At 48.4% G+C, this 25301-nt stretch overlaps 1 pseudogene; it reads left to right on the forward strand.

Annotated features, from left to right (window-relative positions):
• The first annotated feature begins 11011 nt into the window (after positions 1 to 11011).
• Positions 11012 to 12048, forward strand: LOC146783307 (28S ribosomal RNA; annotated as a pseudogene).
• The last annotated feature ends 13253 nt before the right edge of the window (positions 12049 to 25301 follow it).

Below are 25301 nucleotides of genomic sequence, written 5' to 3' on the forward strand. Positions count from 1 at the left end.
CCAGAAATCATTAACCTCCTCACCGAATTTGACAAACCAGCACCCGCTTCAAACAATGTAACAAGCAACAATGATTCAGATCACGATATAGGCCTTAGATCACCCTCCGAAGCAGAAGAAGACACAACAGTAGACCTCAGCGAAACCATCGAGTTTGTGGCCTCCTCAGCCAAGAATGACATTGGTAAAATCAACTATGAAAATCTACCTGATGTGTACGAGGTCAGCAGAGAATTGATAACAAAGAAAAGTAACTACACAAAAAAAGTCACATATTGGAAATACCCAAACAAAATGTATAAATGTGACTTGTGTGGAGACATATGGGGAACTTTTAAAGATTTGAGAAAACATGTCTCCAACAAGCATAAAGGCTTCTATCTCAAAACGTATTGTTCAAAATGTGACAAAGAAGCCGAATACCACAATATTGCATGCCACTATGCAAAACGCAAAGGAACACCTCAAAAAGGAGAATTGCCATTCCTGTGCAGCTTCTGTGACCTCAGATTTGGAACAAAAATTGGAGTTTCACAACATGCTCGGCATGCGCATCCAAGAGCGCAAAATGAGGCTAGACTAGCAGCTCTAGCAAGCAGCAAACCGACAAAATTAAGGTCACAGGAAGAAATACTGCTATTAGCAGAACTGGAAAAAATTTATGAAAACAAGAGAAATATGAATGCGCTAATGGTTCCACATTTTGACAATAAAAACAGTAAAAAATTGCAGAAAAAAGAAGAGATAGAAGAGATAAGAGTAAGAAATCGGCAAAAGATGTACTGCAAGCATCAAATGTTTCTGAAAATGACTCTTGCGATGAACCAGAGGTTACAGTGGAAGTAACAACAGAAAAGCGCAGAGACTTTATCAATCGCAAACGTGCGCAAAAAATCAAGAACTTTGATGAGCTGGAGGATAGAATCACAGAAGTCGAGAAGTACACCCAAAACATAGAGCAACACAATGCTGCTATGGATCTGATGGATGAGATAGTGACTTATATCTCAGAAAACACCACTGATATAAGTCCTGTACCAGCAAATTGTACCGAACCAACGAGCGAACCCAATAATGACCCTATGACCCTGCTCAAGATGAGCAACAGACTGCGTCAGTACTAAACAAGATATCAAAGAAAGATAAGAAAAATGGAAGGCTCAATCGGTCACACAAGAAAAATTATGCAAAAGCAAAGGGCTGCTACAAAGAATAACAGGCAATGTTTAAAAAAGACAAAAAGGTGGCCAAGATGGCGGGGTGAGCGGACGCTTCCTCCCGTAGCTCCTCCGGCCCGGCCAAGCGTGAGCCCTTTTCTTATGCTTTTCTCCCCCCGCTGAGGCTCGGCGTGGGAGAGGAGCGTGGCGGAGCACCTGGGGCGCACGTTGTTGCCGTTTTGGTTCGGATCGCCTCGGGGGAAGCCCCCAAAAAGTCCGATCGAGTTCGAGGCGCGACGGAGGGCCTGAGAGGCGGAGCGCATAGGAGTGCTGTCCGGGCGCCTCGGCTGGGCCTGGTGCTGAAAGTTGCGATCTGGAGGGAATCTGGCCCACCGCTCGACGGAGGTTGAAGGAGCCCTGCGGGAGGGGACCCGACGGTGCGGAAGGCTTAGGACGGGTGCTTTGGCACTCGGACTTGTGTCGGCGACACTTCGCACTGCGGGGCCCCTACCCCTTAGCCGCGGTACGGCGGACTCTCTGATGGGGTCGGACCATCTGGGCCCCTGCGTGTGACAGACTGCAGCCGGCGGTGGAACCTATTTGATTGTTGTGCGTTTTGGGGGCCCCGGTGGTGTCGCCGGGCCTGGTCGTTCTGCCCTGCTCCGCCCTGCCGCCATCTTGTCCCCGAGGGAGCGGTGGTGGTGGCCTTCGCCGGAGCCCTTGCTGTTGGATGTCTGTGACCGCCGCTGCTGCCGGGCTGAATTTCTGGGGGATGTGCGGATGAGACGCCCCCCACTGTGGCTCCCATTGCTGTCTCGAAGGGGCGCCCGCGGCTGACGGTGACCGGACTGGGCCGCCATTTTGTCACCTGTGACGCAGCGACTCTGCTTGTGGGGGGACACCCACGTCGAGCGCTTGCCAGCAGCTGGGCATCCCTGGGGCGGCTGGACCTGTGCCCGACCGCAGTGCTTGCGATGTCTGGAAGAGGTGGCCCGAAGAAGGGGGACCGCACCCTGCCGGACATGCTTGGCAGGGCCCAGCAACTGCGGGACCGAACACAGCCCTCGCCGGGGTCCTCCCGGGCCTCGGCGGATGTGACTGGGGGGGAGCCACCCGTCACGAGGACCTTTATGGAGGAACTGTTTAGCTCCCTCAGGGAGGACTTCCAGACACTGAAGCGGGAGGTGGCCAGCGAGGTCCGGGAAGTGCGCAGGGAAGTGGAGGGCCTTGGCGAGCGCGTTGAAACGGTGGAGACGGAGGCCCAACACCGAGCGGAGGAGATAGTCCATCTTCAACAGGACGTTCTCCGCCTCCGGGAGCAGTGTGTGGAGCTCCAGGCCCACTCTGAGGACCTTGAGAACAGATCACGGAGGAACAACATTCGAGTGCGTGGGGTGCCGACTGCGGACGAGGGGTCCGATCTGGGGGCCTACCTGCGGGCCCTGTTCCGAGAGATCCTGGGGGAAGCTGCGGACTTCCCCATCAGCATTGATAGGGCGCATAGGGTTGGCCGGCAGCGCCAGTCATCGGCACCTCCACCGGATATTCTGGCCTTCCTGCCCGACTTCCCGTTGAAGGAACGCATCATGGCTGAGGCCCGCAAGAAACAGCCCCTGACTTTCCGGGATCGGCCGGTGGCGCTTTACCAGGACCTCTCCGCCATCACGCTGCAGAAACGCAGGTCCTTTAGGATTGCCACTGACTTTTTGCGTGAACACGAGACGCCGTACTCTTGGGGTCATCCCTTCCGCCTGATCTTCCGGTGGAACGGGGTGCTACACCAGCTACGCTCCTTGCAGGACATTTGTGGTGTCCTGGGGCTTACGGCGGCGGAGGAGGAAGGAGCTACACCGTCGTGGAGGTCCTCGGAGAGACGGAGCCGGCGGAGGTCGATGAGGCGACGCTCAGCAGCCAGCGCAGGGCGTCCTGACTCCCCTACCATCAGGGCGGACATGGCCGACGCTTTGAGGGCGGCGGCCAGGGACTCGGCCGGCTCCACCGGCGTGGCCTTGACGGCCTAACACTCACTCCGGGGGGAGATGCCTTTAGCTTCTTTAAATGCTGGGTACGGGGCGGGGGGGTCGGGGGGGAGCGGATGGAGGTGAGTGGCTGGACGTCCACTTCGTTCTTTTTTACGGACTTGCCCGTTTTGGGGCTTGACTGGGACAATGGGGTGTTTGAGTTTGCGTTTGGCTAGTTGCCTGGATTGTGTTTTGGGTGGGTGTATGGGTTGTTCTGGGGTTGGGGAGGTCCCGTCCGATGTTGTCCATGCCCACGCTTGGTCTGTTTTGGCTTGTCCTGCGCGGCTGCCCCGCGCGCCCCACCCGCTGATCCCCTGCCCATTGCACGGCGCTCCCGATCCCCGAGAGGAATGTCGGGCCTAAAGGTAGTGACCCTTAATGTTCAGGGTCTGAATAACCCCGTGAAGCGCAGAGCGATCTTATCTTTGCTGGAGGGGACGCAGGCGGACATTTGCCTTTTGCAGGAGACCCACTTATTGTCCCGGGATTGCCACAGGCTGCGCTCTGCCAAGTTCCCTACCCAGTTCTTTTCCTCGGCAACGAACAAGACGGCGGGGGTCGCCATTCTTCTATCGAGCTCCTTTAGGGGGGAGGTTTTGTATAAGTGTGCTGAACAGAAGGGGAGGCTTCTTGCGTATCGCATGCGCTTAGGAGGCATAACGTTTACGGTCGGCTCCGTTTATAGCCCAAACGACCACCAAGAGCGTTTCCTGGACTCCGTGTTGGTGGATGTCACTGCTTCTCCCGACCGCCACGTCATTTTGGGGGGAGACCTTAATATTGTCTTCGATTCTGTGATGGACAGATCGGCGCAGCGCTTCCCGCAGACGGGGGAACTGTCCCAGGCTGTGAAGGCCCGGATTGCGGAAATGGACCTACACGACCTTTGGCGCTCCATGCACCCCACGGATAGGGACTACTCTTACTTCTCGCACGCACACCGAACCTACTCACGGCTGGACTACCTTCTGGTGAGTGGACCGATGCGTGCCGCTGCCACGGCGGCGGTCATCGGGGTCCTGACCCTGTCTGACCATTCACCGGTTACCGGCGTTTTCCAGTGGCCGGCGGCCTCCCCCTCTCGGGGGGTGTGGCGCCTCCGGGATACCCTTTTACACAAAAAGTCTGTAGTGCAGCGCATTGGGGAGGTCATACAGGACTACCTAACTCACAACAGCAACACCGACACTTCGCAGGCGACACAGTGGGCGGCATTGAAGGCAGTCCTCCGGGGGGAATTTATCTCTATCTCCGCCGTCGAAAATAGGGAGCGGCAACGGAAGAGGGACGAGCTGACCGTTCAGGTCCGGGAGCTTGAGCAGGTCCACCGCCGCACGGGGGCGCCAAGGGTGTGGAGGCAGTTGAAGGCTGCGAGGAAGCTCCTGTCGGCACTGGATCTTGACAGGGCGGAGTATGCCGCCTTGCGCTTGAAACATGCCTTCTACACTGGGGGGGACAAATGTGGCAAGCTCCTAGCGCACCGGCTCCGGGTCACGCAGCAGCGTGGCGTCGTGAAGGAATTGGCGGGCACGGACGGGGTGGTCGTCTCCGGGGACGCAGAGGTAGCGGAATCTTTCCGCGGCTTCTACGAGGCGCTGTACGCTGAGGAGCCCTCCTCGTCACGGGACGCCGCAGGCTATTTGGAGTCGGTGACCCTTCCGGTGCTGGATCCGGCTCAGGCGGACCACCTGGAGCGGGATATCCATGTTGAGGAAGTGATTTCCGCTATCGCGCGGTTGAAGCATGGTAAGGCCCCGGGCCCGGACGGGTACACGTCTTTGTTTTACAAGACTTTTTGCGCGGCTGTGGCCCCTGTCCTTACTCGGCTATTTAACTCCTTTTCTGAACCGGGAGCCATCCCACCGGATCTCCTGAGGGCGACGGTCGCGGTAATTCCGAAACCTGGGAAGGACCGGGCCCTCTGTGGCTCGTACCGACCCATCTCGCTCTTAAATGTTGACCTCAAGTTGTATACAGGAATTCTAGCGTCCAGGCTGGGTCCTCACCTCCCCGGATTGGTGGAGGCGGACCAGGCCGGCTTCGTACCTGGCAGACAGACGGTTGACAATACCAAGCGGGTGGCGCATGTTCTGGAGAAGGCCTCGCGGGTCCCGGGGGAGCGGATGTTGCTGTCCGTTGATGCGGAGAAGGCCTTCGACAGAGTTCACTGGCCGTATCTCGAGCTGGTTCTCAAGAAATTGGGAATCGGAGATAGGTTCCGCACCATGGTATTCAACTGTTATAAGCATCCTTCAGCGTCGGTGCGGGTCAACGGGTGTAGCTCCGGTGCATTTGCCATCGAACGCGGCACGAGGCAGGGCTGCCCCCTCTCGCCGCTCTTGTTTGCCCTCTACATGGAGCCGTTTGCTCAGAGGATTCGCGATAACCCGGACGCTGTCGGGGTCCGGATGGGCCAGTATGTCCACACTGTCAGTCTCTACGCGGACGATGTACTGCTGACCTTGGACGACCCTAGGAGGTCGCTGCCTGCTTGCCTCCAGGAACTGGACGCCTTTGCCTGTGTGGCCGGCTTCAAAATGAATATGAGCAAGTCGGTGGCGTTTGACGTGTCCCTGGCTGCGGACACCAGGAGGGACCTTCAGCGACTCTTCCCCATGCAGTGGTCCTCGTCCACGGTGCCATACCTGGGGATTCTGCTGGCGCCCACATTACCGGAGATGGTTACGGCCAATTATGCCTCCCTCAGCAGGAAGATCAAGGAGGAGCTGGGTCGCTGGAGCAAGGGCCTACTGTCCTGGCTGGGGCGAATCGCGGCGGTTAAGATGACGGTGTTGCCCCAGATACTGTATCTTTTCCGGGCCCTCCCTCTACAGCCCCCGGTGGGCTGGATATGACAAATGCAGGCTGACATCTCCCGCTTTGTCTGGCAGGGCCGCAAGCCACGAATGAAGAGGGTCCTCTCCACGCTTGCTCCGGAGGCGGGGGGTCTCGGTATTCCGGACCTCCGTAAGTACTTTCAGGCGACACAGCTGCGATATCTGGTGGAGTGGAGCAGGTGGGAGTCCGACAAACACTGGCTCTTTCAAGACCAGGCAGTGGCGGGCCGCACCCTACAAGAGGTTCCATTCCTGCGCCGCGCGCACCGCCCACCTAACCTTTACGCTTCTTTTGTTACGCGGGTCCCCCTGCGGGTGTGGGACGCAGTCTGTGAAGTTCGGGGCCTCACCACCTTCCCTTCGCCGTTCACACCCATAGTGGGCAACCCGGACTTCTCCCCAGGGATGGAGCCGGGAGTTTTCTCCCATTGGGTGCAGGCGGGCTGCAGGGCGCTCTCCCAGATCTATGGCCCGGAGGGAGTGATTCCGTTTCAGCAACTTCGCCAGGAGTTCGGCCTGACGGAGCTGGACAGATTGCGCTATATGCAGGTTCGGCATTGGGCCCTCCAGCCCCAGGTGCGTGACACAGCGGCTCGTCAAATCACACCGTATGAGAGGTGGCTGGTCACCCGGACCTCCGACGCTAAGCTAATTACCGATCTGTACAAGCACCTACAACCCCCGCCGTCTCACTATTACAACCCGGGGAGGGAGCGCTGGCACAGGGAATTGGGTAGAACACTTAGCCACAAGGAATGGGACAAAATTGCGTATCGGGCGCGGCACTCTGCATATCACACGGGCCTTACGGAGACCTTTACTAAGGTGTCCACTTATTGGTACTACACCCCGGAGAGACTGTATGAAATGCATAAACACACTGACAAGGGGTGCTGGCGGGGCTGCGGGCAGGAGGGTAACCTCTCACACATTCTTTGGGATTGCCCCGTGCTGACCGCCTACTGGAAGGAAGTTTTGGACGAGGTGGATAAGCACTTTGGGATAGAGCTGCCGCGCCTCCCGGCGTATGTCCTGCTGGGCCTCCCCAATGACCTAATGTACCCGCTGAAGTCCCGCAGAGGTAGGCAGATCGCGATTGCGCTGGGGTCTGCGGTCCAGAACATCCTTATCCACTGGCGCACCACCACTGTCCCCTCCATCACGGGTTGGTTGCATAGGCTTTGGCATGTGCTGGGAATGGAGAAGCTGTCGCTCACGGTGGCGGGGGAGATAGACCAATTTGAAGAGCTGTGGCAACCCTTTCTAGCGCTGCTGTCCACTGAATTCCGGGAGCTCACCTGCCCGAGGTATCTTAGGCTTCTCAGGTTGACGCCGCCAGTGACCCCGGCGGACTAGTTCACATGTGAGACGGGGGCCTCCGGGGGGGGGGGGGGGGGGTGCGGGGCTTCTTGGTGAGGATTAATCTGGTGCGGGACCATAGGATGGGGGGGGTGGGGTGTTGTCTTTTCGTTACTGGGGGGATGTGAGGGGGGGGATTGTGCTTTGTTGAGTTGCTGCTGGCTTTCATTGCTTAGATTTGGGGTGTCGGATATGCACGCAGGGATTCCACAGATTGCATTTCTAGCCCTTCATTTACTGTGTTTTTCCCCTGACCCACCGAGCTATCCATCGCCAACCCTCTTGAGTTGCTTTGATTGTATTCTATGTATCCCAACCTCCTATCCCCCCCCCCATGGTTTGTTTTGTTTCAATAAAAACGTTTTAAACATAAAAAGACAAAAAGGAAATTGCCAGGATTATCACTTCACTGATGGGGCAGAAGATGCCACTTGCCAAATCATTGCTGATGAAATTTACCAATACTACCAAAGCATAATTGAAAAAGAAAACAAGAAAAACCCTAAATTCATGCCGATTGATCGGATACCGGATGAATGGGAAATTAGAAATCTATGCAAAGAAATTACACTGCTCGAAATAACAAATACCTTTGATAACTCCGATTTAAAGAAAGCAGTGGGGCCTGATAAGATTGGTCTGAATAAAGTGCATAGCAGGCAACCAAGAATGCTGCGCAGAATTCTATCGTCTTGGTTATCGATGAGAAGAGTGCCAGAAAGGATCAAAAAGAACCGGTCAATATTGATACCCAAGAATGTACCAATTAGTGAACTTAAAAAAATCAGCAATTGGCGTCCAATTACCATCAGTACTGCATTCATGAAGTTATTCACAAAAATATTAACTAAAAGACTCATTTTTTGTTGAATTGAATATCAGACAAAAAGGCTTCATGAAGGTGAGAGGTTGCCTCGAGATTCTGACTCTTCTGCAAAATATCTTAAAAGGGGCACGAAAAAACAGTCACTCTTTAGCAGTAGTGTTCATAGATATCTCAAAAGCCTTCGACTATGTCAGCCATGGCCATATTATACAGAGTCTAGCAAGGCACATAGTTCCTTCACAGACATAATAAAAGACTTGTACACTGACTCAACAACATTTTTCAAGGGAAAGAACAAAAAACCAACTCCTGAAATAACAATGTAATCTGGGGTTAAACAAGGTGACTCTTTATCCCCACTGCTATTTAACATTGCCATGGATCCTCTGATCTGTGATCTTCAGAAAAATGGCAAGGGCTTCACATTTGGATCAGATGGTCTTATTGAGCAAATCTCCGCTCTCGCCTTTGCTGATGACATCGCAGTGCTCAGCAGCACCTGGGAAGGAGTGAGTACAAATCTGAAAATCATTAAGTTCAGTAAAACAACAGGATTAAAACTTAATGTGAAAAAGACACATGGATTTTATATCAGTCACCATAAAAATAAAATCTTGATTAACAACTGTAAACCATGGCAGTTTGAAAAAGAAGATATTGAAAACATTCATCCAGGAGAAAGTGAGAGATACCTCGGATTCAACTGTGACCTACACACTGGCCATACAAGCAACAAAAAAACGAATGAGGTTCTTGATAATTGGGCTCAAAAACTTGATAATCTACCACTGAAGCCAACGTAGAAAATAGAAATTTTGTGTCAGTACTTAGTCCCTAAACTGTCATTTAAATTGGAAATGACAGGAACAGAAGCTAAATCTTTAAATGTTCTGGATCAAACAATAAAAAAGTATGTCAAACATTTTCTACACCTTCCTGCATACACATGTGATGGTCTCCTGTATTCGAAAAAATCTTTTGGGGGCCTCAGTATACCAAAACTATGTACAACAATTTGTCTAAATAAAGTCAACAGTTTATTATATCTCAGGGCAGCTCCAGATTCATGTATGCAGGAGAAGGAATAAATGAAAACATTGATAACATCATCAAAACGCACAAACTCAACATTTTAGACAGTAGGTTTCTGAGTTATGATTAACCCTGGGCGGACAACTACATTACGCCCACGAAGTTTGAATAGTTTGACTACTTCGCGCTATGCGAATTGCACGTAGCACAGTGCAAAATCGCGTAGCGTAGCGTAGTTGGCATTTTTAGCTTGCTCGCGGTCCTCAGCGTCAAGTTGGCGACCGCGAGCGAGCAAAATGACATCCCTGCGAGAATTTTTTCTCGTTCACGATCAGCAACATCAAGTTGCCAATCGCGAGTGTGGAAAATAAACCTCCTGGCAGGATTCTCAACACGGGGAGGTCAGGTTTCTCATTGCGAGTGGTCGCGTATGCTCGCGACCGCTCGCGATGAGAAACTACCAGTCCGCGTTGAGAAAGCTGCCACTCGAGTAAAAATCCACTCGAGCGGCAGAAAACTACCGCTTCCACTGTGCAAGATGCCGTTTGCAAGGATTGCACAGTGCGGACAATCGCGTAGCGCTACGTGTATCACGCGAAGTGCACTATGCGTAGCTACGCGTAGCGCTACTACGCGAACTACGCTCAGGGTTAGTTATGATTTGAATTTGTTAGCAACATATGATTGCAAAAAAGAAGAATTTGAGAAATGGGCAAATCTCCCTGTCCAAGGTGATGGTATAAAATACTTAGCAATTAATCCAACTTCCAGGACCCCCAGAATAAAATTGCACTTCTAGGTACTCCCCAACCCTATTTTAATCACTACACTACATCTACACAGTTCTGTCCCCATACCTGCACTTCACCATACGGCAGTTGGATAAAAGATCTCCGACCAAGTGCCCCTATTTATAGGGAGCCCGAGGGGTATTGCACCGCCGACCCCACGAGGAGCAGCCCATATGATGAAGCATGACACCTGAAAGGGTGTGTGAGGGCATTCGAATCCAACAGATGGATTCCCACCCATGACCTTCTCAGGGAATCATTGGGATTAAGTGAATTGTGACTCCATACTAAACCTACCACTGAGGAACAGCATTAATCTCTTTTCTTTTTTCAGTACACTTTCTTGCAGCACACAATTCACCCTTATAAAGCATATTGTTTTAAACTGTTGATCCTTCAATATATTAGTTTATAGTTGACACAAGATATAGTGTAGATGTGAATTTTATAGATGTGAATTTTTAGACTTTTATAGATGTGCATTTTCTAGTTAGATGTGCAATTTGTAGATGTGTATTTTTCTAGATGTGTGCTTATAACAATTTAGATACAATTGTGTACATCATAATTATTGAAATGTCTTGAATGATGAATAGGTCTCAAATAATTACCTACACATAATTATCACACTTTGATTATTGATGTCCTGCTAATCATACGTTAATTTCTCAGGACTGTTCGTAGACAATTTTAAGTTGTTGGAATAGTACTGCAGGGTGTACTATCTCAGGCCTATACGTGATCCCAGTTCCAGTGAGGACAGCGTTCAGTGTGGCTGTACTCCGGAGCAAAAGAATGTTGTATTGTTGGAAGCAAAACCAATTTGACGCTGATGGGCAGCATAATAACCCAGAATGAGCCCTCGCAAGGTGGTACAGATAGCCAAATGCCTTGTCATCTAATTAGTGACACGCATGAATGGATAAACGAGATTCCCACTGTCCCTACCTACTATCTAGCAAAACCACAGCCAAGGGAACGTGCTTGGCAGAATCAGCGGGGAAAGAAATCCAGTTGAGCTTGACTCTAGTCCGGTACTGTGAATGGACATGAGAGGTGTAGGATAAGTGGGAGGCCGTTGGGCCGCCGGTGAATTACCACTACTCTTAGCTTTTTTTCAATTACCCTGTGAGGGAGGGGGGCGAGCCCATGCGGCTCTCGCTTCTCGCTTCTGGCTCCAAGCACCCGGCGCAGTGGGGACAGTGGAAGGTGGAGAGTTTGACTGGGGTGGTACACCTGTCAAACGATAACTCAGGTGTCCTAAGGCGAGCTCAGGGAGAACAGAAACCTCCAGCAGAGCAGAAGGGCAAAAGCTTACTTGATCTTGATTTACAGTATGAATACAGACCGTCAAAGCGGGGCCTCATGATCCTTCTGACTTTTTGGGTTTCAAGCAGGATGTATCGGAAAAGTTACCACAGGGATAACCGGCTTGTGGCGGCCAAGCGTTCATAGTAACGTCGCTTTTTGTATTGAGCCCTCAATGTCGGCTCTTCCTATCATTGTGAAGCAGAATTCACCAAGTGTTGGATTGTTCACCCACTAATAGGGAACGTGAGCTGGGTTTAGACCATCATGAGACAGGTTAGTTTGACCCTACTGATGATGTGTTGTTGCAATAGTAATCCTGATCAGTATGAGAGGAACAGCAGGTTCAGACATTTGGTGTATGTGCTTGGCTGAGGAGCCAATGGGGCAAACCTACCATCAGTGGGATTATGACTGAACGCCTCTAAGTCAGAATCCCCCCTAGACCGTAACGATACCCCAGTGATGTGGAGCCCCGGTTGGCCTGGGATAGGTGGCCTCTCTCTCTCGAGGGGCCGGTGCCTAGAGCCGTTCACTTGGGGACCAGAGCTCGGATGGAAGGGGGTTGCCTCCATCGCCCTTAATGCAACACAAGTTCGTGGTGCACCCGGTGCTAAATGATTCGTAGACAACCTGATTCTGAGTCAGGGTTTCGTAAGTAGCAGAGCAGCTACCTTGCTGTGATCTATTGAAAGTCATCCTCTGAGCCAAGCTTTTGTCTCTCTGTCTGCGGGTGCCTGCGGATGCCCTCCTCCAACTTACCCGGAGGTGGGTCCCTCTGCCACCAGGCCGATGGGAGGGAAGCGCAGGAGGTAATGCAGGCCCGTGGGAGGCCACCTCCACCACGTGCCCTCTGGCACAGGGGCTTCGCTCACCCATCCCTGCCCCACCGGGGACGGGGGCCACCATTCCTTGCGGGTCAGCAGGGTAACCAGATGGCCTGGGGCGGCCAGGCCCTCCCCATTCCCCCCTTCCAACTGCTCCCGCCTAAGTCGAGCAGGGAGGTGAGCAGCCCCAGGGAAGGAGCCTCCCGAGCAACGGCCTCAGATCGCTGGCCACCCTCGCTGTCTTCGGACTGCAAGGACGACTGGGTCCGGCCCACCCAGGCCAGCCGGGCGCTGGGTTGTCCCGGGCCATCTGGTGGCCTGCCTGCATGACAAGATGGCCCTGCGGGCTGGGGGACCAGATGGCCCTGCGGGCCGGGTGACCAGATGGCCCTGCGGGCCGGGTGACCAGATGGCCCTGCGGGCCGGGTGACCAGATGGCCCTGCGGGCCGGGTGACCAGATGGCCCTGCGGGCCGGGTGACCAGATGGCCCTACGGGCCAGGTGACCAGATGGCCCTACGGGCCAGGTGACTAGATAACCTGCCTGCCAGCCGGCCGGTCTATCTCTGACTTTTGTTCTTTCCCAGGGTTCTTTAAGCCCCCACATAAGGGTTTAATATTTGAGGAAAATAGGCTCCCTGGGCAGACCCACGGGGAGAGTACGTGGCCTGGGCTTAACCCTCCTTGGTTCCTGTCCCCGAGACTCCGGGAAGGATGGAAGGCGCACCCGGCCGAGTCAGCACCTTGGTCCCAGGGTCCGGGGGTGAGGGTGACAGTCAGTTGCCAGGACGGGACAGCTGCAGAGTAGTGAGGACTGCCTAGCCCCCCACTGGCTCCAGAGCAAGTGGCGGCAGGAGGTCAACCCGGCGTGAAAGGGGTGCCGAGCCGGGGCAGGAGCTTCTGGAGAGCTCGGAGAAGCCCTGAGCAGAGGACAGATGCCTGGGCCCGGTCCGGGATGTCAGACGCTTGTGGATGTCCCGCGCAGCCCAGGAGGTGAAGTCAGCAGGCCATGCGCAGGGCTTCCCCTTTTCCTGTGGGTGAGCGGTGCCTGGCAGAGGGGAAGCGGCAGGCCCATGAATCAGAACTCTTCTCCAGATGGGAGGGAGTCCATTGGGTCAGAGTCCTGGTGGGGCCCAAACTCCAGCACGGGAAGGGGGGGAATTGGGCTCCACGGGCACAGCGGCGCAAGGGCATGATCCAGACCGGACTCTTGTCGATGGTGCCTATTTGGCAAGATTGGACTGCTTGGCTGGAAACACAATGAGCGTGGACCCCGGTGAGGGTTTTCAAGCCTTGAAGGAGAGAAGACGGGTCTAGGCAGGGTCAGAGAGCCAGCAGGCCTGGGTCTGCCAGGGCACCGGGGTAGGGGATGCTGTCCCAGCACGGCCAGGTTCCAGGCTTGGGCTCTGGTGGGCAATGGAGGGAGCCCATCTGGCCTGGCAGGTTCCCCCTGCCTGGCTAGGGTTAGCAGCAGGAACCGGTGCCTAGGGTCTGGCGGGCCCTGGGAAGCGGGAGCCCCCCTGTCCTGCAAGCCAGCCAAAGGTCCGGGCACTTGGGACGGGGGTCCATCTTGGCCCGGGAAAGCTCTCCTGTGCCTGACCTATGGTTCAGAAGCTGGGACTGAGACCAGGCCCGGGGTTTGAGCTCTGTCCGGCGGGCCCTGGGGTGTGGGAGCCCCATCGTCCTACAAGCCAGCCATGGGACCCGTGCGCTGGGTACGAGGGGTTTCCAACGGGGCCCAGGGAGGCTCTCCCGGGCCTGGCCTAGGGTTCGGAAGCTGGGACTGGGCCCGGGGCTTGAGAGCCATCCGGTGGGCCCTGGGGTGCGGGAGCCCACCGTCCTGCAAGCCAGCTGAGGGTCTGGGCGCTGGGGACAGGGGTTCCATCGGGGCCCAGGGAGGCTCTCCTCGGCCTGGCCTAGGGATCGGAAGCTAGGACTGGGCCCAGGGCTTTAGCTCCATCCGGTAGGCCCTGGCGTGCGGGCGCTCCACCGTCCTGCAAGCCAGCTGAGGGTCCAGACGCTGGGAATAGGGGGTTCCACCGGGACCCGGGGAGGCTCTCCCTGGCCTGGCCTAGGGTTCAGAAGCTGGGACTGGGACCGGGACCAGGCCTGGGGCTTGAGCTCCGTCCGGTGGGCCCTGGGGTGCGGGAGCCCCACTGTCCTGCAAGACAGCCGAGGGTCCGGGCACTTGGGACAAGGGAGTTACATCGAGGCCCTCGGAGACTCTTCCAGGCATGGCCTAGGGTTCAGAAGCTCATTGCACCCACATTTTTACTGTTGCGTACTACCCAGCAGAGGGAAAGGAAGCCACTTTCCTTGATTACATTAGGTTCTATATTAGTCTTTACATTCCACTGCAATTTTATTGCTCATGACATAATCGTTGAGGGCACAAAATTACATCCATATTATTTTAAATCCCTTCTCAAACAAGATCAACTTGAAACCAGGTTCACACATTCTTTGTGATCTACTACATGCACTTAATCAGAAGGATAATATTTAACACTGCATCCAAATGGACATTTGGCTAATAGATTAATTTTGTCCGTAGTCTCCTGCTTCTTCTCCATGGTTTTTTGTTCTCAAAAAGGGGGCGAACTTAAAACCTGTTTAGATTAGAGAGCCCTCATTAGGATTACATTGAAGAATTGGTACAATTTTCCATTAATACATGTTCTTTTAGATCAGATAGCAAAGTTAGATATTAAAATACCTTACCTTCTTGTCAAATTTTGAGAAGGTGGTCATGTCTTTTGGATTTTGCAATGCTCTTGTAGCACTTCAGTATTTTACTGATGAGGGACTGTGAGGAATTTTAGTTGATCCTTTCATCTAATCTGATAACCTTGGAAACTTAACTATAACAAGTACAGCATCGATTACGAGAGCACTACCTTCTTCCTAAGATAGATAATTGTTCATTCATACCACTTCTGTGGAATTCTGGGGGGTACCATCTTTGTGGACCAAGGTAGTGCAGAAAGCCCCCAGTTGGCTGTGTCACGTCTACAACATCCCTGGAATATCTTCAGCCTCCTTCATCAGGACCACTCCATAGGAATCCATTGCAATGCAGATTAAGTGCCTGAAACCACTGAAGGACGGCTTTACCTGTGAAGGCAACAGTTTCAGAGGACCTTGCTGGTCCCTTCGACTAGCTCCCTGCCAGAGTAATATAGGATATGATGCCCTTGTAATAAGGTAGATGGAATATCCGTCACGTTTGTGATGGAGTAAACCTCTGACAAACTCCATATTACTTGTTAAGTTTTACACACTCGACAGGGCTCACAGAGTGCCAGTTTGATGAATGCAACCATGCTTACCAACATTACCAGTGCAAATATATTTGCTCCATTAGTGCGACACAGAAGATCTTTCAGATAAAGCACACCTACAAATTTATTATGCTACTGCATTACTATTGCTACCACTATCACATCAAAACTACCACTATAAACAAATATAAGTATTATAATGCATAGAAAATCCAGGCCACTGTGATTGCAGAAGCAAAACATCAGAAGCTTCCCAATGAATGGAGGAGGGCACGTGTCAAGCAAGGTCATCTAGCCATTTGTCAAGAAAGAACATCAAATTTTAAAATTGCTGCACAGGCAGGTAGTGTAAGCTACTTTCCCACACAGAATAGTAATCAAAGGTGAAGCAAATATGCAGGCTTTCCTCACATGTACATAACAGAAACAAGATGGACAACTGGAGTGCATGCTGTCTTCAGAAATAGAACAGGCACTGCAAGGGCAACAACAGTGGGCATTTTTCTCCCACACAAAATATTGGTTGAAAAGGCAGCAGAAAAGTAGCCTTACGTGTGCAGAGCAAATAAAAGTATATTAAACACCAGTTCATGTTTATCTCACATGTAGTTACATCGCAATATTTTTTCCAAAAAGTACCATTAAGTCAAGTCTGTTAAAAATTAAGTTCAGATGAACCCCCTACAGTGATGACTATTGTTGAATGTGGTAGGATTCAACATCTCAAAGAGCCAGATATGAAAACTGCAATGCAAAAATATAAACTTCAAGTCAATAACTTAAATTATCAAGCTATTCAGGACAAGTCACTATACCAGATTCATGGAAACAAAGAGTTACAAAAAAAGAGCATTACTGCCAAACCGAACCGTCAGTCTCTATGGCCATGAAAGAGGGCTATCTTACCTTTTAATCTTCTCTCGAAGACCACATTCATAGCTCGGGTGATGCTGAGAGTCTTTTTCCTGGTGTTTCTACAAGTAATACATACAGAGTTACTGGGGTTCTCCAACCTTAAGTAGTGTCCATAATCTTCCTTTTCAGTCTGATCCTCGTCAAGGCCTAGTCTTTATTCTCATATTTCTTTCCTGTGGTCATCCTCTGGCTCTTGAGGAATATGGGTCTCCCCAATGTACACCTCAGGGATGAAGTGTCTCTCCCTGGCTGAAGCAGGAAAGTCAATTAATAACTGGCTAAAATATGGCAGGGGCTCCTCTTAGCTTAGGACCAAGGCATGTTGGAAGTTTGAGTCATCACAGTGGTTTCTGAGGAAGCAAAGCACAATATAAGCACTTAGCATGAGATACCCAAATCAAACCTACAATAGCTAGTAACCTAGTACTTGCAAAGCGCAAACTAAACATCCGAAACGGTCTCAAGGCGCTGGGGGCGGTTGGGGAGATTAAGTGAGCTATTGCCCAGAGTCACATGATGCTGAGCTGATCTGCCACCGGCGCTGGGAATCGAGCAGTGAGCCCCGCACTCCGGACTCAGCCACCCTGGCCGCTGCATCACACCTCTCTCCTAGTGGGAGCAAGTACATCTTCACAAGCACACTATGAAAAACCAATACGTATTCAGGCGCAATCAAACAGGGAGAAAACAAAATCAATGCAATATATTAAAAAGGCTGATCTACAGAGAAGAAAAACAACACAGCAGTATCACTACCTTGCTCCTATTCATTACCGACACAGTTTCCAGTCATAGGATTTTGTTTGATAACCTAATACATTATAACTGTTGTAGTCTTGTATTACTTACACAGAACTAATTATATTACAATCCTGGAATCAAGGATTTTTAAATGAAAAATCCATACACATCTGCCAGTAGACCCAGAAAAAGCCTTTCATACAACTTTCTCAATGGAGATAAGAGGAAGAAAGTTGGGCACTGTAGCCAAATTGGCTGCAGCCATGTAAAGTGAAAAACGAAAGATGCTGCTGTAAGAGTGTAGTGCTAGAGGGACTCTTATGGTTTGACACCACGTGATGGCCTTTGACTACCATCATCTTAATTGACTTTGGTGTGTTATTTTATCCTAGCCTGAATGTACAACATCCTGCATATTGCTTTTTCCCTTGATGGTTTCTTTTGTGTAATCGTGCAGTCTTGAAGTGGGAGCTGTCACGGTAGAACAGCTAGCCAAGAAGAGAACGTGTGGGATGTGCATTTGAAAGCATGAGAGAGAGAGAGGTGTGGAATGTTCTTTTTGGTCTCCAAATGCAGTATTATAAGCAGTGGTGCTCAAATGTGCATTGTGTTGTACATGGAGAGATGAAGTATGTGATGCCATAGGCAGTGGTGCACAAATGTGCATTGTGTTGTACACTGGGAAGTATTATGAAGTTCTTACTATTGGCTTTGACATGGCATCACGTCATCCTGAATCCTGACTCTGTCTTGCTAGATATTTCTGCGCGCACAAGCCTAGAGAGCATTGCAAGTTATTTGTGTTATCCACATTCAAGGTCGCCGTGTTATTGTTGAATGTACCCTCGAAGGCTTTCGTAAGCTTCGTTCTGATAAAGGCTGGAACATGTGAGAATGAAGAAGGAATATGGGAACTCCTTTTGCCCTGGAATGCTTGCATGGCAGGTGGCCAATTCCAGTAAGTTTCCTTGGTGCTGAGGGAAACACTCTCGAACCTTCTATTGTGTTTTTAGACTATAAAGCTGAGGGTTGTTGACTTAAAAACCGGGATATTGGATTCCGAATGGGGACGGATGCGTCTACTTCGGTACAGCTGAACCCTGGTGGCTGAGGCTCTTAACCCCGGGTGTAAATCCCCCGGTCTGGAGTGGGCTAAGATGCAGTGTTTGCGCCCGGTGAAGTGTTTGAGTTTTGATTATTACCAGTGTGATGTGTGGCCAGGGGCTATGATCGATTGAGGTCTTTTCTTTGTAATGTGTGAGTGAGTCAGAGTGCACATTCAAAGTAATCATTTGATGTATTTAGTGTGTATATCTTTCTGATTTCTTATAGGATGTCCAGTATTATTTGCTGCTTGTTTATTCATTATTATTATTAAATGTAAATTGATACTTGTATAGCGCACTACTCACCCGCAAGGGTCTCAAGGCGCTTGTACGAATACCGCTGTGGAACCCATCCTGGCTTTCCTTGTGAGGCGTCCACTCCTGGGCACCCCCAAGGTGGAGGCCAGGCATCCTTAGCGTTGAGGGGGCCGTTGTGGAGATTAAGCAAGCTATTGCTCAGAGTTGCAGAGTGGGACTCCATGAATGGAATGGCACCGAGGCGAGAATTATCAGGTCCGTGGAATTTTTGAGCCCAAGACCCGCCAAGGCGGGGAATTGAACCCTGGTCCCGGGCTAGACCTCTGCATCAGGGTCTGCCGCTCTAATCATTGAGCCACACTTCTCCATTAATTAACTTAACTATTACATTTGCCAAGTGTGTTATTATTGCTCGCATATAAATATATTGTTCTCTATATACATTTGAACGCTATTCATTTGACATCTGGGAAAGCCTTTCTATTAGGGAGCATTGCATAAATAAAACCCAAAGCCTTATTCTAAAAAGAGAGTCTTTGCATTTTCTAAAGTGAAACCCCTTTCTAGGTGGTGTTGTGCTTTATGTCTCCCTGCTTCGTCGTGTTTGGGCCATCATTTGGGCTTGGTATTTTTGAGGGCGAGGCAAGACAAAGGGCTCCCAGGCAAAGAGGATCCCATCATGCTTTCTTAGTGGTATTTGCTCCAGGTTTTTTGTTTGTGTCTTTTGGGCTCTTGCTGAAAGTATCCTGGATCACTGACCTTTTGGGGCTTTTTCATATAAGATTCTTTTCAAATCCTCAAACATGTTTCTTTGTCACTTAGCTATATAGATGCAAATGTGTATTATTATTGAGAGTTTCGTTTTAAAAGTTTATAAATAGAACTAGCCAACATTGCCTATTTTAAATGCTGCTAATTTAGCTTTCTGCAAACAAGACGATTTTAGCCATTCTGAGAAAAGCAAATGCCAAACATCTCTCTCCAAAATTTGCACTGGGATTCATGGAAGGGACTATACAGTGCTTAAAATGATCAATGGCCATCACTGAAAAAGTAGCATAGTTCCTCAAAATCATCAAGCTGTAATAAAGTATGAGTGGACAAAACACCCCTTCCGTGTCACTACATTGCCATTATCCCTCAGATATGGCATGGCCACGAGTGACAACTGATGCATGCTGGGATGCACTCTATGCCTCATTTCCCTTGTGAAACAAATTTAGATCTCATACCTGATAACCAAGGCCATGATATTGGACCACTAAGCAAGGTTCCTCCTGCTTACTCTCTTCTGACTTCATATGAAAAAATCCCAAAATACTTTGAAAACATAAGAACATGTCTACAAGCATAACTTAAAGAAGTGCTGTGGAACATCAACTATTATGATGTATGGTCTATGTTTGAAGGTGATATACTTTAAAAAGGAAAGAAAGCTATCGCCAAAAATTAGCTGGAGCTCAGGGTGCCACTACAATACAATAAACCTCAATTCTGACTTAAACCCTCCTTCACTCTTTAATAACATCCCTGTCTTTGATTAAGTGCTTCAAGAAACTGTAAAAAAATGATATGCTGTACCAATCTAACAGGCATCCACAAAGTAACTGAAGTGAAGTTTGTGTCAACTCTAACTTATGGATGTCTGATTTTTAAAGATCAATGGCTTGATAAGGTGCAAACAGGATGCTTTAGAACAATGTTTCTTCTCCCCACTGCTATTCCATTGTCTGAAATACAATTAGAATACAGATTGAAGAGGCATACAAGGCGGTACTGCATGACAATGCCCAGAATATATAGCCCATAAGAGAAGGGAGTAGACCCAAGAATTTGCGACCCTGGAAGACAAGCTAATAGTATTGGAGAAGCATATAAGCTCAGACGTCGACCAAAACGTGTTGCGCCAAATAGAAATAACAAAAGGGGAGTATAGGGCACTGATGAACCAGGAAGTGAAAACTCAATTACTAGCTACACAACACAATCTATATGAAATGGGCTATAGAGCGGGAAAACTACTGGCCTGGCTGAGTAGAAAGGAGAGAGAGACAAGGTGGGTAGCTTCGACACAAGAGCAGTATGAGGTCTACACCTCCTCCTCACACATAGCGGCGGCTTTTGCCCGCTACTATACTGAGCTGTATAGGGCCAGACTGCTGGGGGATGCCAATCATATCGACTCTTACTTTTGAAGAGGCAGGACACCTAAGGAGATTTAAAGATGGTTTAATGAGATAACAGGAACGACCCCTGGAAACACCAGCGACCTTCCTCTGCAACTTCTCTCCCTCTAATACCTTTACATTCCAAAGCAGGCTCAGAGAAGACAGGTTGCTAGGGAGCAGCCAGTGTTCCAATGCATCTTATAAATTGTACAAGTACAATGCTTAAATTATATTGGAGAATATAACACAGCTCCCCTTCCAAAAACATTTCAACAGAAAGAAACATATAATTAAGAACATACATAGTCAGAATATTTTTTGGGCATTACGCGTATGCGTCCAGAACCAATTCTAACTCTAGGTACATCCTTTGGATCAGACGTAGGCTTCCGTACGTCAGCATCATGGTGAACATTGGAAGAAGCAGCAACTTCAGTGTCAGAGCATGGCGACACTTGTCTCGTGTTCCACCAATTTCCATCTGATAACTTTAAACTGTTCCCTTTAACTAGTACTACCTTCTTGAGAAAAGACCATTTTGAACACCCCTTCCTAGATTTGTCACCCACATATACTCTTACAAACATTCCCTGCGTGAACAAACGTTTGTGTTTTACAATATTCTTGTTATGTCGATGACAATAAGCCTTTTGGTATTTGATTACCCTATGTTGTACTTTTTTTAAATCAGTTTCATGTTTCCCAGCTTTATTCATCCAAGCTGGTACAGCTACAGAACATGGTATTCTACCCTTGAGTAAGGAAAAAGGTGTCTCTTTGGTGACAGAATGAGGGGTAGTGCGATACGACCACAACATGTCATTTACGTGTTGCTTCCAACACCCACCACTCATACAGGCTAGTTGAATGCACTCCACCAATACCCTGTTGAAGCGTTCCACAAGACCATTGCCCCTAGGATGATAAACAGGAGTTGTTGTATGTTTGATGCCCCACCTGACAAGAAATTTCTCAAAATCCTCTGAGATAAATTGAGGACCATTATCTGTAACTATCTCAGCAGGACAACCTTCCCTTCTGAATATATCCTCACAAAACTAAATAATGTTATTAGACTTAACTTCTCTCGCAAAGGCTACCTCTGGCCACTTAGAAAAATAATCAACCATCACTATGGCACATCTTTCTGTCACATTTAAAATGTCAAAAGTTCCACAAATGTCAATGGCCAATCTGTCCCAAGGACCTTTGGGAATAGATGATGGGACAATGGTGGTTTCCTGAGATGAATGGGTCTTGTCACTGCATGCACATGCTATGCAGTCACGAACATATCGTTCGATTTGAATGTCCATCCCGGGCCACCAAAAATCCTCCCTAACTCTCCTTTTCATGGCAGACATTCCACCATGTCCTTCATGCATGGTGTTTAATAATTTTTCTCTCAATGTCAATGTCTCCTAAGTAATTCATTTACAACATTTAATTCAGACCAAATTAACTTGAATGGCTCCAATTCCTTATGCAATCTCCATCCATGTTCACAATTTAAAACACTTTTGATTTTGGTCAACACATTATCTTTATCAAGAGCCTCCTTCCAATCCTCTTCACTGATGGCACTGCAAACATCTTTTACCTCTGCTACCATCCATTCATCATCATCTTCGTCCTGTATATTATCTAATGGTAACCTTGATACACAATCCGCATATATGTTTTTAGCACCCGGAATATATTTGATTTCAAATGTGTATTCCTGGAGACGATATACCCACTTAGCGATTCTAGAAGTAGCTTTGCCCGCCCCCTTGGTGGAAAAAAGATCCACCAAAGGTTTGTGGTCTGTGTGTAATTGAAATTTGGTTCCCCACACAAAAGTACGAAAGTATTGTATTCCCCACCAGCACGCCAAGGCTTCCTTTTCAATGGTGGAGTATGTATGTTCTGCACCCTTTAAAGTACGGGAAGCGTAGGCCACTACTCTTTCGTTTCCTTTGTGCACTTGAATAAGTACAGCACCTAGGCCATGATTGCTGGCATCAGTGGAAATTATGGTTTTATCTTCTGGATCAAACGGTTTTAAGGTGACAGCCTTGGAAATGTCTGTTTTAATTTCTTCAAAATTTCGTTGACATGCTTCAGACCATTCGAATTTGGCATTTTTTTTCATCAATTTTCTTAATTGATGGACTTTTTCGGAGAAATGGTGTACGAATTTTGAGTAATATTCAGCTAAACCTAAAAACGACCTGAGTTGGTCTTTGTCACTAGGAGCAGGTGCTCTCTCTATAGCTTCAACTAAGCTCCGTTTAGGTTTAACCCCCATTGCATGTCAATGTGTGGCCTAAGTACTCAACCTCGCTTACACCAAACTTACATTTATCTAAAGCAATGGTAAGCCCAGCCACCGAGAGTTTCTTGAGTACCTGTTCTAAAATGTTGTCATGATTGTTCTTATCACACCCCCATACTAATACATCATCTTGAAACACTAAAACATTCTTTAGACCTGCTAAAATAGATTGCATCACCCTTTGAAATACGGCCGAAGCCGATGCCAAACCAAATGGCATGCGAATGAATTGAAAAGCACCTTCTGGTGTGATGAATGAAGTAACATGTCTCGAATCTTCATGTAATAACACTTGGTGGTATGCATTGGATAAATCTAAAGTGCTGAAGTGTGTACCTCCTTTTACTCTTGTTAACATTTCATTAATACGAGGAAGAGGGTGACGATCTATCCAGATATTGTTATTCAAGTCTCTCAAATCAATGCACATTCTGATATTTCCGTTGGGTTTTCTGGCCAAAACAATGGGACTTAACCATTCAGATGCCTCTATGGGCTCAATTACTCCCTCGTTACAAAGCCTTTGCAGTTCATCCTTGAGTTTGTCTCTTAATACAAACGGAACATTCCTAACTTTATGTACTTTTGGAATAGCATTGGTTTTTAGAATGATACGATGTGTAAACTTTTTTAGACACCCTAGTTTCTTACTAAATAATTCAGGAAATTTAGTAACCCAGTCAACAGTGTTAGTAGTGGATGTTAATAACACTTGTTGAGGATGATTGGGATTCAATACAATGTCATGGGCCCTTTGTTCTTTCCGACCTAATAGTGATCTACCCTTATGTACAACGTATAATTTAGCTGTGGTTTTTCTATTCAGAAAACACATTTCTGTTTCTACGAATCCCACAACAGCTAGTTTTTCGCCACAATATCCCTCAGGAATGACATCGGTGGGTTGTAAATGCCTCTTCTATTCTAAATCCTCCAATTTTCCCCCCAAATTTTCCCAAATAGATTTATCTATAATAGTGAATGGGAACATGAATCAGCCCAGACTTGTACCGCCTTGCCTTTGATTCTAATAGTACATTTTGGTGGACGATAACTATCTTGCTTTCCAGCTTCACATTTTAGCACTTGGTTCGACTCTATGACCATAACTTCTATATCATCGTCATCGCTGTCAAATGAAATTTCTTCCTTTTCAAAAGTATCTGACTGATTTACCATGTTAACAAATTTAGAAATTGCGGAAGGTATAGAGCTTTTGCATAATCTAGCAAAATGCCTGAACCTTCTACATTTGTAGCATCTGCTTTTAGTAGCCGGACAATGATTAGCGTCAGCATTGTGTTTTGGACTACCACACCGAAAACAAAATTAGGGTTTGGATTTTACCACATCATGTTTTTTCTCAGGCACGTTTTTTTCATCAAATTTTTTAACACCTCCCTTTATGCTATGCACTGTCTCATCATGAACAACCTTTTTAGATACTGTGTTGAGTTCTTTCACATATCTGGATGTATTGTCCATACTTTTAGCTACAGATACCGTTTTATCTAAAGAAGGATCTTTTAAGCCCAGCAATTTCTCTTGAATCTTGAGGTTCGACATTCTATAAATCAATTGATCTCTAATTAGATCATCTCTCATGTCGTTAAATTTGCACGTAACAGCTAACATTCTCAAATTTGCGACATATTGTTCAATCGTTTCTTCTGGTAATTGTGCACGTGAAAAAAATGTGTGTCTTTCTACCACAACACTAACCTTTTTTCCATAATTTTCTTCCAATGCTTTAAGAGCTATGTCATATACATCAATCGTACTATCGCCACTAGCTTCTTCCTCTGTGTTAATTTCAATGTTGATAGCCTCCACCATAGGTAAAGTTTTTAAAACATTTCTGCCTTCCAACCCTAGAATTGTTTTAGAATTGCTACTTTTCTTTTTGAAACATATACATCCCCACCTATAGCTTCTAAATATATTTCGAAAGTCTCCTTCCAATGTTCCCACATCATGCATGGTTGGCCTGGATTCTGCAGAAAAAATGGTGGTGCTGGAATCACTTGTGATGTCATCGTTGGATGTGTAAATGTGGTAGAAAATGCACTTAAGGAAATGAACTAAAATTAAAATGCCAGATGCGATGGAGTCACTAGAAATTACTATTCATGCATCACATAACAGAATATGTTAAGGTTGTTACACTTTGAATGAGGTTTAAGAAATTAACATGTGGCTCTCCTGGTCGGTAGTGCTCTGCGAGGAAGTCTGATAGTTTGTGTTTCACTATTATAATAAATGTCACTGAGGTGCTTAGAGAAACATTTACCGTATAGTTAGGCTGTCTGTGACACACTTGCAATGGTGAGCGTGTCACCGAAGAATGTCGATGAGGAC

The sequence above is a fragment of the Triturus cristatus genome, chromosome 11 (genome assembly GCF_964204655.1).
Source record: "Triturus cristatus chromosome 11, aTriCri1.1, whole genome shotgun sequence".
NCBI classification, from domain to species: domain Eukaryota; kingdom Metazoa; phylum Chordata; class Amphibia; order Caudata; family Salamandridae; genus Triturus; species Triturus cristatus.